This window comes from Grammomys surdaster, unplaced genomic scaffold, assembly GCF_004785775.1.
Source record: "Grammomys surdaster isolate TR1022 unplaced genomic scaffold, NIH_TR_1.0 61, whole genome shotgun sequence".
NCBI lineage: Eukaryota > Metazoa > Chordata > Mammalia > Rodentia > Muridae > Grammomys > Grammomys surdaster.
Genome location: NW_021604563.1, coordinates 13582510 through 13597134, shown reverse-complemented (window position 1 = coordinate 13597134; position 14625 = coordinate 13582510). Strand labels below are relative to the sequence as shown.

The following is a 14625-nucleotide window of genomic DNA, read 5'->3' as shown; positions in this document are numbered from 1 at the left end:
TTGGCATTAGGTAGTGTTGGCCCATTGACCCTGAGAAGAAGCCTGGTAATGTCTAGCTAAAAACAAGCTCTGGAAACCCTGATCAAAAGGTAATTATATACTTCCAAAATACAATGAATTCAAAATGCAAAATTCCAAAATACAAATATTTCATATTATGGTTATACAGGGGAGTAATGGGGTCATGTGACACCTAAGCAAAATCAAAACTTAGCAGGCAAAACTACACTCTCTTGCTCTCTGTTCAATGACAGAAGGCTTAGATTGCTCTTTGCTTACAGCTTTGTTCACTGTAACACATTTTTTCTCTCTTGTACTAGTTTCAGTCCCTATGTGAAGCTTTCTTTGAATGACATTTCATGGCTCTGGCACTTCCAACATTCTGGGTCTCTAACATTAAGCTTTTCTTTCACACTTTTATGGAATGGCCTCAATATTGCTCTCCAGGAGACACCCCACATACCATAGCCATACAGCTTTAGTAGCTCTCCATAATCCTGAAAGAAAATCCTATAACCCTTTCATTATACATTCTTCATGATTCTAAACATAGCACCACATGGATGGTAGTGCCTAGCTTGGAAACCAACTTTTGGTGACCCCTAGCCTCTTGGGGAAGCACAATTTAGTATCTGTCATTTGTTATTGCTTGTGAAAAGCAGAAAATTCCTTGTGCTTTTTTTATTTCTCAAGTTGGAAGCTTATCTGTGTGGTGGTATTGCCAGGAGGGCAGCCCTCCCTTTATTCCGAAGTTGAATCAGGCCTCTCATTAATTTCTTTATCTTTTATTTTCAGCACAAGCTAGTGTTTCAAAATTAAATTTCATGCTGTCCTGCTTACTTTCAAATTCAACATTTTGTATTTTTCCCCAATTGTTCATCTTCATTGATGAACTTCATAATAGTGATTACTAATAACCATATAACAAAGTAATTAGTAGACACTCTTGAAGCAACCTTTGCCAAGAAATTTGCCTAACACTCTCTAATTTTGCCTCAGGAATATTCTAAGGATGAGAACAAAATAAGCCACATCATTTACTTGAAAAAAAAAAAAAAACAACGATCACAGGAAAGATCTGTAGCCTAGTTACTAATATTCCTTACCTGTGAAAACTCTTGACCTCAGCCTCCACAGTACATGGTACTCTCAATCACACTATTTTCTACCTTCATACAGATGACTACAGCTTAAGATGACCCACTAAGCTCTGCTTACAGTGTTCTACTGGTTTTCTGTTCCAAGTTCCAAACCCTTCCACATTCATCTAAAAGAAAAAATAGTCAGGTCTGTCAGAGCAAGAGCCTCCTCCCTGGAACCAATTTTTACCTTAGTTATCCTTTTATTGCTGTGATAAAACATCATGACAAACACAAGTTATAGAGGAAAGAGACAAAGTTTTTACAGTATGAGACATGTAGTACTTTTGTGCAGCATGCCTCAAATCCAAAGTATGAACATTGTACATGAGTGAATGGCACATTTTCCCCTGCAGATTAGGATCATAATTTGTAGAGTTACAACCTGGGTTATATCACTGATATTTTATATCCCTGCTCCAGATCTCTGAGTAGCACCTTCTAGAACTACGACAATTAGCCAACACGAGGGAAGCTTCTAACTCAGTTCCAACGTATTTTCTGTATATTTTTACAAAAAAACTGTTCTGCTTTTCACAATAGGGGCTTGTCTTTCAATTCTGCTGAGAAACAAAGATCAATGACAATAGCCTTAATATTTTGGAAGACCTCTAGGGACCTTGTGAAAAATAATTTATAACATGGTATTCCACACCTGGCACTCAGCTATTTTTTAAACAAGGGCTCTAGAAGCAGAAATATCCACCCCTTCTAAGTTACTTTTCTTTTGCTGTGATAAGACAGAAAGACCAAGGTAACTTATAGAAGAAAAATTTTATTGGGAGCTTATAGTTGCTGAGGGTCTGTTTACGACCATTGTGAGATAGAACATTGCATTTATATGAAAGAACTGGTACTGGAACAGTAGCTGAAAGCTTTACATCTTGATCAGTAATCATAACACAGAGAGAAAATTGGAAATGGTGTAGACTCAATAACCACGCTCAGTGACACATCTTTTCCAACAGTACCACATCTCCCAATCCTTCCCAAACAATTCCAACTGGGACACAAGCATTCATATATATGAGCCTATGAGCCATTTATATTCAAATCACCACAAAGCCATGAAAGGCATGTCTCTTCTATCCTATTTTAAAATCTATTATTGATTGTCTTACAAAGCAACGGATTTCAATATGGATTTTTTCATATAAGTTTTACTTTTAAAAAACTCTTCTTTCCTTCATGTCTTTTATCCACCAACCTCATTCCTATTTGAAGTTTTGTATTTCTAGTATTTGTGTCTCGAATTTTGTATAAGCTCTACTTCATCCAGCCTGTCCCTTAGCAGCATTCCAAACAGACCATTTCTAGTCTTCTAGTTTCTACAGAAGCTCTGAAGTAAAACAATAAAACTAAATTTTCAAAACTAGGGTTCACATGTTAAAAAGAACATGCAATGTTCGTCTCTCTACGTTGGGGTTATATTTTTTCTAGTTCCATCACTTTATCTCAAAATATCATTTTTCTCTACAGCTGGTTAAAATTTCATGGTGAATATGTATCATATTTTTATTATCCACTTATCTATTGATAGATATATAGTCTCATTGCACTGCAATATATAGCAACAATAAACATGAGCAAGTATCTCTGTAGTAATTGTTTCCCAGCCTTTTGGCTAAGATCAAGTGTAGTATCTCTGTAGCACAGTATAAAAGTCCTTGAGTATTTGCCCAAGAGTGATAAGGCTTGGTCATATAATAGATTTGTTTTTTGCTTTTAGAAGAATAGCTTCACTGATATCCATAGTAGATTCCAATGCATTTACTCCCATTGACATTGAGTGAAAGTTCTCCTTCATGTAAACCTTGCTAGTATGTGCTGTCATTTTATTTTTATTTCTAATTATAGGTATCTTGCCTGGGGTATTTTAATTTGAATGTCTCTGATAGCTATGAAAACTGAACTGCTTTAAGTGTTTATTAGCCACTAATATTTTTTCTTTTATGAACTCTATTCAATTGCATAACCTCTTTTGTATTCAGTTGTTGTTTTTCTCGATCTTTAGTTTTATCAATTTATGTATACATTCTGGTTATTAATCCTCTGCCATCATTTATGGTTTACAAATGTTTCCTTCCATTTTAAGGTAACATATTTATTCAATAGACAGTTCCTTGTATTTTCTAGAAACTTAAAATTATTTGAAGTCTCATTTCGAAATCCTTGAACTTCTTTCTTGAGTTGCTAGCATTCTATGTTATAAGTGCTTACCTGTGACTATTCCTTAACTTTTTTTCCCTATAGAAGATGTCATTTCTCCAATATGTATGACCACACACTAAATGAAAATCAGATGTCTACAGTTTTGTGATCTTATATCTAGGTCTTCTATTCAATTGGTCTACATATTTGTTTTTGTGCTATTAGTTTTTATGACTATGGTTCTGAAGTATAATTTCAAACCTAGTTCCACAATACCCCTAGTAGTATTCTTTGGGATTGGATTCCTTTGAATATTTGAAACAGGTCATATTTTCATGAAATTTTTATATTGTTTTCTTTATTTGTGTGAAGAATGGAATAGTGACTGTGGTTGAAGTTGTATTGACTCTATTTATTGGTTTCTATCGTTAGACCATTTTTTATATTTATATCTTTTATTTCCTTCCTCTATTTCTTCCTTCAATATTTTGAAATTTGCTTTAATGAATCTTTTATTTCACTGGTTAGGTTTATTTAAAGCTAGTATTTTTTAGGATGTTGTAAAAGAAAAAAGATTTTTGAATTTTTTCTTAGTATGCTTGTCGCTGATATACAGGAAGTATACTAATATTTTTATGTTTATTTTGTACCCTGCCATTTTGATTATGTTTATGGATTTTTGGGTGAATTATGCAGACTTTCATATATATAAAATTATATAATTTAAAAATAATAATACTTTTATGTCTTCCTTTTTATATTTACACCCCCTTTATTACATTTTCTTGTTTTATTTTTCTAGCTTATAATTAATATGCTTTATTGTATATTGTCCAATAGTGGAGAGAATGTACATCCTTGTATTGTTTATGAATTTAATGAATATACTTTAAGTTTTTATTCAACAGCATTATAAATAATTGTTTTATATAACTTTTTTTTATGTTGATAAGTTCCTTATATCCTTAATTGCTCTTGGGCTTTTATAATGAAGGGATGATAGATTTTTGTTAAAGATCTTTCAGTATCTGCGGAGACTGTCATTCCCTGAGTCCATTTATATGGTCAATCGTGAGTATTGATTTGCATACACTGAATCATCCATACATCTCTGGAAGGAACCTGATAAAATGATTTAAGATGATCTTTTGATATATTTTTACATTTGCAAGTATCTGACCACTATTTTGCATATCTGTCTTCAGATCTGTATTTCATTAAGCAGAATTGTCTAAAATTTTCTTTCATGTGTATTTAATTTTGGCTTCATAAAAAGACAGATGAAACGCTCGTTTATGTTTTATTTATGGGATACTTTGAGAATCATTGGTTTTATTTTCTCTTTAAAGTTGTCATAAAATTGTGTAGTAAATCACTTAAGTTTAGATTCTTTTGTATAGAGATTTTTTTTAAATTGATGCTTTAATCTTAATCCTTGTGATATCTATGCCTGAGTTTTTCATATCATTTTAGTTTGATGTTGGTAGATCATACACATTTAGAAATTAATCCATTTCTTTTAAGTTTTAGAATTTGTAGAATATACATTTTTTCAAAATATGTCCTTTTTCTTCTTTGAACTTTATGGATATCATTGTATATTTTCATGTTCATCTCTAGTTTTCTTTATTTCTGTTTCATTTCTTATTGTTTTGAATAATTTTGCTAAAAGTTTTTTAATCTTACTTATTTTTATAATGAACATATCTTCGTTTTATTGATCCTTTTCTCCTTAATTGATTGCTTTCCAAATCTTAATTATTTCCTTTTATATACTAGATTATGTTTGAGTTGTTTTTAGCTTTCCAAGGTAGGATGTATTCTTAAGTTATTTATTTCAGAGCTCCCTAATTTTTAATTAATACTTTTCAAAAATTCCTCAGTATATTAACAAGGTAAATAAACATAAAGGAAAAACTCAATTGAAAAACACAGAAAAATTACTATTACTAAGTAATCAAGACATAAATACATCTGTGTCTACTGTGCTGAATGTAGTAATGATATGCTTAGTGTATAAATAGAACCAAATTTATAAAATAAGACACATTTATTGTGTAATTCTTTATATGCCAGTTATACCTCAAAACAGCTAAAAGAAAGATTCTGTAGCTCTTAAGTAAAAGATGCTCAACTGAATATTGTAGAAAGTATCATAATTAAAACAAAGAGGAATCCAAAAAATAGTTAAAAATGTTTAGAAGTACTATAAGATAAATGACCAACATAAGAACAAACAAATCCTCAAAATAAAATTTGAAAGAGCAGAAGAAATATGAGTAGTTACCATCTTCCAAAAAGTTTAAAATTAAGTAGTCTAAGTCAGATATGGTCAGAATTCATCATCCATGATAGAAAGGTAAATCCTGGTTCATGCATTTAATGATTAGTTGGGAGTGTCTACAAGGAGACAATAAGCTGTTTTTAAATAAAATAAACAGAATTAAGACTCACAAAATTATCTATATATACTGTTTGTTTGTCTTACAAAAAGGTTAATATAACAATAACTAGATTAAACTAGTATGTAATGGAGGATGATTTTGAACTTCTAATCTTTCTTTCTCATCTTTTTGAGTATTATGATTACAGTCCTATGGCAGAACACCTAGTTTAGGAAGAGCCAAAGATCAAAATCAGAACTTTGAGCTTGTTAAATAGGCACTCTAATAAAAAGCAGCATTAACAATGTTTTTAGACCCTATCTATATTTTTAATTATGGAAAGTATCAAGTGATTTGAAAAAATAGAAGAGAATATAAAACATGTTCACCCAGAGAATAGAAATTGTGATGCTTTTCAAATATTCATTTTGCTAAACTTTCACCCAAAGTTACTTTGCAGCAAGCAGAAACTACTTGCCAGAATCTACTCCAGGAAATATAAGTAGAAATAGATTCTTTATTTGCGAATTAAAAAATGTCAGAGTAAGTTAAGTTCTTTATATCTGCTGTAAGAATCCTATGGGACCCCATATTAAGATAGGAAGATTTTAATACAGCTGCCTGAAATATTTTGTGACTTTATGGAGTATACTACATAGTAACTATGGAACTTTACTAGAGAATGACACATATACATTGCTTTATACTCTTAACACTTGACAACACTTTATTAATGTAACATGGAATACATTACTTCAATAAAAGGTAATTTCTAAAAATTTGCTTCCATATACTCTATATCATATTAAATACGAAAATTTAAATTCTCTTTTTACTTCTTAGTCTTATACAATTTTGAAATATTTATTAATGTAAAATTGCATGCTATTCTTCAACAGCCTCTTTTACTCTGAAGGATTAAGTTGTCTTCCACTTTAAAAAGTCCATTTCTATCACTATTATGATATGGCAAATTTTCATCATCTGTCTTATGTTCTTTTTTTCTGATTCTGTGTTATGATGCTATACATACTGGAACTATGTTCAAGTCTTTAATCTTACATACCACATTTTCTATTTATTTGACAAAAAAATGAAATTTCACTTTACAATGTTACTTTAAAGAGTTTCTTACAGTATCTATGTGTATGTTTAGGCTTTAGGCAGAAGCTCAGACCACAGAAGACATGGTCCTCAGGTTTTATTACAACTTATAGCTGCATAGCCTCGAAATGAAGTAAGGAACATGGAAGTCTTTTGAGGAGGTTCCATCCAGGAAAAGAACCATCCTTCATCTTAAACATTCTGCAACTGCTCAGAGACAGGACAATCATGCTGGTGTACAGCTTGTTTGGGGCCTAAGTCTTCCCAAGCTCCAGGCTGCTGCATACCACCCTGTAGACCTTATTTGTCAAAGATATGTTTCTCCATTGATTATAGCCTTCACTCACAGCTATTACAGCTGCCTTATCTCTCATTCTTCCTCTCCCTACCTTGCATCCATTGATTCATTCCTTCATTTTTTCCCACATCTCCATTACATATTCATTTGTTGTAGCGGCATTAGAAGCTGTATTGTGTTATACAGGATATACATCATTTACATATATACGTATACACATACACACACATACATACACACACACACACACACACACACACACACATAGCTTAAACAGCTTTACATGCAAATGATCATTGCAATGAGTTGTTGGTCTGGTTAAAAGCTTCTTGTTTCTAACAAACTATCAATACTAAACCAACACTGAGAATCCTTTCAGAAATCCTGATTTGCTCAGAGTTGTGATTCTCTGCTTCTAAATCTGCAGAAATGGCTCCTTCACAGGTTCTAGCACCTCAAAGATGGAGTAGATTTTAGGATGGAACTACTCAAAGTACTTAATGTGGGCCTGGACAGAAGCTTAATTGATTGGTGGGCTGGTGGGACTTATTTATCCACCCCACACTGGGGTGGTAGGCCCTCTTCATTGTCTTGTTATTAGTTTTCTAATACACTGAATCTAATTGTGGTTTCCCATGTATGAATGACTGTATGGCCATTCAATAAAGCATGGCCAACCTTGCAGGGGCCACTATTCTGAAGGAAAATGATTATTTCTTTCCCATTAACCATTAACTGCCAATAGTTTTTTAGTAAGTTGTAGGCCCTTATGAATTCCTCCCATATCCATGATGAAATATTGAATGGTTTGATGCTGTCAAACCTTCTGCAGGCAATTACAACTACTATAATTCTGGAGTTCAGTACATATGTCATGTTCATTTTTTTTTTAATTTTTATGTTTTATTTTTTTGGTTTTTCGAGACAGGGTTTCTCTGTGTAGTCCTGGCTGTCCTGGAACTCACTCTGTAGACCAGGCTGGCCTCGAACTCGGAAATCCACCTGCCTCTGCCTCCAAAGTGCTGGGATTAAAGGCGTGCGCCACCACTGCCCGGCTCGCATATGTCATGTTCAAAAGACATCTTTTTCAAAAAATTATGTTAGCTCCAATAATATATCCATCCTCTCTTGTACAATACAAGTTGAGTTCTGAGTAGATGGAGTATGCTGTTGATGTTCCATTTGAGGAAAAGTCTTCCATAGGTCACTTATTATCTGTAATAATTAATAATTAATCAAAAGTTAGGTATCTGAATGAATTATTTCCTCTAGAAGTTTCAGAGCCACATGCCTCATGTTAAAATCTTCTATCTACAGTTGATTTTTGTGTACAGGGAGACAAAAGACTCCAGTTTTATTATCCTACATGTATATATTCCATTTCCGTATCATCATTTGTTCAAGAGGCTTTTCTCCAATTTGAATTTGCAATATTTGTCAACACTCATGTGTGTGTAGGTATATGATGTATGATATCTACAGGCATTTGATTATAGTATTGATCAACAAGTCTGTTTTTGTGCTAGTCTCATGCAGTTTTGTTTTGTTTTTTATTTTAGCTCTTTGGTATTATTTGAAAATCAGGACTTGTTATATCTCTAGCACTAATCTTTATACTTGGTGTTGTTTTACTCTTAGTTGTTTTGTTCATTACTGAGAAATTTAAGAATGTATTTTCAATTCTTGGAATAATGACAGATTGACATTGCACTGAAACTATAGATTCCTTTTGGTAGAATGAACAGTATCATATTCAGTCTTAACTGTCAATTTCACATAGTCTAGAGTCATTTGATAAGGTAGGCTCCAATATGGGACTGACCTGATTAAACTGGTCTGTATGTCTTTGTGGAATTTTCTCAATTGTTAATTGACATAGAAGAATATGGAATATGGTTGGCACCAGTGTTCCATGAGCAGGTGGATTTGGCCTATATACAAGGCTATCTAAACATAAGCCTATAGCAAGCCAGGAAACAGTATTCCTCCATGGTTTCTGATTCTAGTTCTTACTTGAATCCATCCTTTGATATTTCTAAAATGTCTCCTTTTTTCTATTTCTAAAATCTTCTCATATAAAATGATGAAGAAAGACTTCACTATTTTAAATTATCATTGTAAAGGTCTTCCACATACTGCACTGGGTTTATTTCAGTATTTGCATTTTTGTTTTCTTCCTAGTCATAGGAAATGATTATTTCCTTGTTTTTATGTGCTTATGAAGTATGAGAATGTGATTTGTATTTATATCATTGTGCTACATGGGGATTATAAAAGCTATATTTTAGAAAGATTTTGTAAAATACCAAAATTCAATTAGTGTTAATAAAAAACAGTCTATGATTCCTAACTAATCTTGCTTTTCCTTTCATGGTACCCCATATAATATTATCTATGATTTTGCCTATGTGATTTTTTAAAAAGCTTGTCTCTCACAAGCATTGTAGAAAGGAAACTGTGAACAAGTAAACGCTGGATGGGAATGGGGAGACTCTGTCTCAGTGGAGAAAAGGAAACATGCATGGGTGAAGGTGATGCTAAGCTAGATGTAGAAGGTTAGCATATGACATCTTCATGACACCTTGCTAGGAGACGAACAAGAAGTACCCAAAGGCATCCCATCACATCTCAAATTCTTTATAAAGCTCTCAGAGAAGTAGAAGTTTACAGTCACTACTGATCAGGGAAAGCTTGAAAACATGCCAAAATACCCAAGACCTCTTGTTAAAAAAACACAAAAAACAAAACAAAACAAAAAAAAAAACAAGTATCTCTGGTAAATTGGAAATAAAGAGGAATTCAAAGGTTCAAAAGCATCTTAGGACTCCTGGTGCTTTTTTAAGCCTCTCCTTGCTTTGTTAACATTACCACCCCCAAATCAAAGCAGAACACTCTGTCCTGCCATTGTTCATATTGCAAAGAACCTGGGGATAGTGTGAATAAGGCAGCTCAATGAGAAGGACAGCCTTATGGAAAGAAGGTTTTTAAATACTAAAAGGATGTTCTTTCTGTTCTTAGTTAAAGATGACCCTGATGTGGCAAAAGTATTATCAAAGCAGAAAAAAGCAAGGTAATGAACTCATAGAAGAGGGCTGTATCAAACTTTGAGGATAAAGACAGGAAGATGATAAAAAGTATCTGATGATGACTAAGTAGATTTGAGGACTTTTTTTTTTTTACTATAAAGTACTTGGCCCCCAGACACTACCGTCCTTTTCAGGAAAAATGAAAGAAATGTAAGGCTGTGTAAAAATTGTTTTAAAAATTTGTATTCTTTCTTCTTTCCCCCGTTCATTTCCCTCCCTTTTCTTTAAAATAAACAAACTTAAGAGTAACTTCAGTAAGTTCGCTATGTATGGTCTTTTCAGTAATAAATGACCTTGAGTGATACATTTTGTAGATTGCAATGCAAAAATTAGTTGTACATTCAGATGGTACTTTTGATTGCCTATGTTCAAGCTTATATAAGAAATGATTCAGAAGACTTCAGCTGAATATGTATATGTCTCTGTATTTGGGGACTTTAGTCTTCTTTTCTCTATTTTTGATCATATAAATTATCACAGTATTTTTATTCCCAGATAGGCAAGTAATAAGCTTTTGTCTGTATAACCAGCAAGTTTATGATAGAATGAGTCAAAACGGAATCAAAGAATTTATCTTTAGCTGATATCTGAAAATTGGAGCAGTTGCTAACAAATTTATATAGTCTCATTATATTTACTAAGTGTGGTTACAATCTGACTATTCACAATATCAGAGGAGCAGAGTCAAGTATTTCAGAAGTCAGCCATAAAGACTATTTATTCTTTTATCTTTGGAGTAAGACTGTATATACTTTAACTATCATTACATGAAATGACAGTTCCAACAGTGAGAAACACCTGAGAATATATGTTTAACAAGTGAGCTATGTTTTTCTTGAAATACTATATCATCATATCAATTTCTTATTTGATGATATAAGTCCTAATGAGTTCTATGAAATAACTGACATTGAAAGTTTGTATTATTGCTAAATTTGTCTTAAAATGAACCTCAAAGGAAATTTAAGATCCTTTTTTACAATTTAATTAAGAAACTTTAAACGTGATTTATAGTGCAAGAGACATGACTCAAAGGCTCTTAAACTCTGTCCTTGTGTAAGACCAAGTTTTAAGTTCCAGCATCAAATGTTGGCTCACAACTGTCTGAAATATCTGTCTTAAGGATTTTGGTACTCAGTTGTGGCCTCTGTGGATATTGAACATATGTGGTCTACAAACATACATTCAGGAAAACATCCATACATACAAAATTAAAAAAATAATTTTATTTTTTTGATATTTGTGAATTATTTATTAATCTTGGTTTATAACTTTCTCTTCTCTTTTTGAGTTGTTTTATTTTTAATTTTATTTTATATTATTTATTTACTGATTGTTGATATAGATTAATCATACTGAGCTATATAAAGATATAAAAAATTATTATTTTTAAGGAGTATCATGGACCTTGAGCATATTGATCCACTAATATCTTCTCCTTCTAAGCAAATGGCATGATTTAATTCTTTATCCATTTATCTGTTAGCAATACCCACTTTGATTCTTTTACTTGATTATTGTGAATATGATAGTAATACGAATAGATATGCAAGTATTTTTACTGTATGCTAACTTAGAGCTCAATGCATATATGTCCATAATTGGTATACTTGGAGAACAGAACAGTTCTATTTTTAATCCACTAGGAAACTTTCATATTCTCTCCCAGCATGTCTGAGCTTGTTTACATTTGCAATAGGTATGTGTATCATTCATTTTTCTTATGTCCTCAGCAAAAACTATTTTTAGATTCTTTTTGTTAAAACCATCCAAGGAGAATGAGGAAGAGGAGAGAGAAGATAATGACTAGAGAAGAAAATAAATTTTAAAACTATATATTTATACATATATTTTTATTTAATATATATACATACATATATATATGTATACACACACACACACACACATATATATATATATATATATATATATATATATATATATGTACTTGTAGGTTAACTTTGACATTTTTTGACATACAGTTAAAATAGGCTTATTATCTTAAGTTGTGGTTTTACATTTTATAAGTAAAATAGATATATAGAAAGAACACACTCGAATTTTGTGCCTTGATATCAAGTTTTCATATTTTAAATCTATTTGTCCTTATAAAACACAGCCATAATTCATTATATATCTATATTATGATATTTTTAGTAATAATTTAGGCAATTGTGTGAGCTTTTACAGAAAAAAAATTGGTTGATGTTGATAAGCTAGATATGGTGAGGAGGGAGAGAATAGGGAGCCAGAAAGAAAAAGAAAAGGGGCCATTTTAAGTTAATCAATTATTTTCAAATTTCTGAAGACCTTGAATTGCCCTCAGGGAAATGAGGGAGAAGAAAAGACTTTTCTTTGCTGAAGTCAGTAATAAAATTTGACCATTACCTTTCCAACTCATATACTACCATGTTCCTTATCATAGCATTTTTAGTGTTCTTTAAGCACATCAAGGACCTTAAAATTTGCTTAAATTAAAGCCTTAAATACTGGGATTATCTTTTCTTATGTCTGACTTAAAATGTGTAGGTTATCAATTCAGAATTTGCAATACTTTAATTATCAAATCTAAATTTTCCTACAGATAATCTTTATAATCACTTGCTTTCTTTATTATAGTAATAACTATTATTAAGGAACTCTTTTAAAATTTGTATATTTGTATAGTATGAGGGAAGGAGACAAAAGTCCACAAATGAAACACATACTAAGATTATCATGTTCTGCTTCTCCTATGTACATGATCCAGAGTACTGTTATCAAATTTATTCTACTTATTATATCCTTATATTCCAATAATATATATCACTAAATTGTGTATAGTTGTTGCAGTTTCTCCACATTACTTACAAACATTTGTCTTTAGCAATTATTATCATTTTAACCACTGTATCATTCTATTATATTCGACTATCTCCACATGAATTTAAATTTTCAAATTCTTTTTTTTTGCTTTGAATTCTTGTTTAATACTATTTGACATATGAGGAGTCTGACATTGTTGATTAGAATTATTTCTGTGCTAATTGCTGAAGATCTAGTCCAGGCCAAGAAGTATTTTCAAATTCTTAAACTTTTTTTTGTTTTTGCATTTTTTTACTTTCCTTTTTTAAAAATTTATTTAATCTTTTTTTTTAAATACCGTCCAGATTTTATCTCCCTCCAGGTCCACCCTCTGACTGTTCCACATCCCATACTTCCTCTATTATTCTATATCTCCACCATGAGGATATCCCCACTCCCACTTCTCACTCTACCAGACCTCTAAACTCCCTGAGTCCTCATGTCTCTTGAGGGTTAGGTGCATCTTCTCTGACTGAACCCAGACTTGACAGTCCTCTGTTGCATATGTGTTGAAGGCCTCATATCAGCTAGTGCATACAGTCTGTTTTGTGGTCCAGTGTCTGAGAGATCTTAGGGGTCTAGGATAATTGAGACTGCTGGTCCTCCTAGAGGGTCTCCCTCTTCCTGAGCTTCTTCCAGTTTTTCTCCAATTCAACCTTAATCTATTAGTCAACCTATTTGTTACCAGTATATTTAACAGAGAGAAAGTTCTGTTCCATTATTTTCCTCACTTGTTTAGACATCAAAGTTTTCATTTTTCTGAATTTGAAATTCTTGCTCTTTATACATTGTTTAAGTCACTATTCCACTGTCCTGAAGAGACACCATGGCCAAGGCAACTCTTGTAAAACAAGGGCTTTCTTTTTTCAGAGGGTTAGTCCATTATTATTATGGTGGGAAATATGCCTACAGGCACACAGCTATGCATTGTAGTAGCTCAGACATGTCCCTTTACCTCCTGATTTGCAGGCAGCTGGCAGAGATAAGGAAGAGAGAGAGAGAGAGAGAGAGAGAGAGAGAGAGAGAGAGAGAGAAATATACATTCTCTTACAAGAACACCCCTACTCCAACAAGAACATACCTCTTAATCCTTCTAGACACTTCATCAGCTGGGGACTAAGCATGCAAATATATGAGCCTATGGTGACCATTTTTATTCAAGCCACATACACATTTATTTATGTCACTTGTCCTCCAGTTATTGAACTTAATTTTTGTAATTGATTTTAGAATTTTTGTTTGTCATTGTTAACAGATTCAGTACAATCCTTTGTCACAGGCTGCACAAATAGTGCAACAATAAAAGAACATTTATCTAGCATGCAGAGAGCCATGGGTTGATTAGAGCATTATTTTAAAAAAGCATAGTATAATCATTCACTACCCATATTCACTTTATAAAAGTACTAGTAATCAGTTATGCTTATATGCTAATACAAGGCAAAATTTTTATCTATTATAAAATCACATTAATTTGAAAAGACAGAACTTGAACTGAGAATGCTGCTGAAGCAACTTAAATGCTCAAAATCAACTTCCTGGAAAATAATTTTCCTAGAGTGAGCATACCAAATTGATATAGCTTATATTCAAAGGGGTCATGCTCTGCTATGGAAACA

The 14625-nt window shown here is 32.3% G+C and overlaps 1 pseudogene; it reads left to right on the top strand.

The window, feature by feature from the left end:
- The first annotated feature begins 2743 nt into the window (after positions 1-2743).
- Positions 2744-2945, top strand: LOC114608802 (annotated as a pseudogene).
- The last annotated feature ends 11680 nt before the right edge of the window (positions 2946-14625 follow it).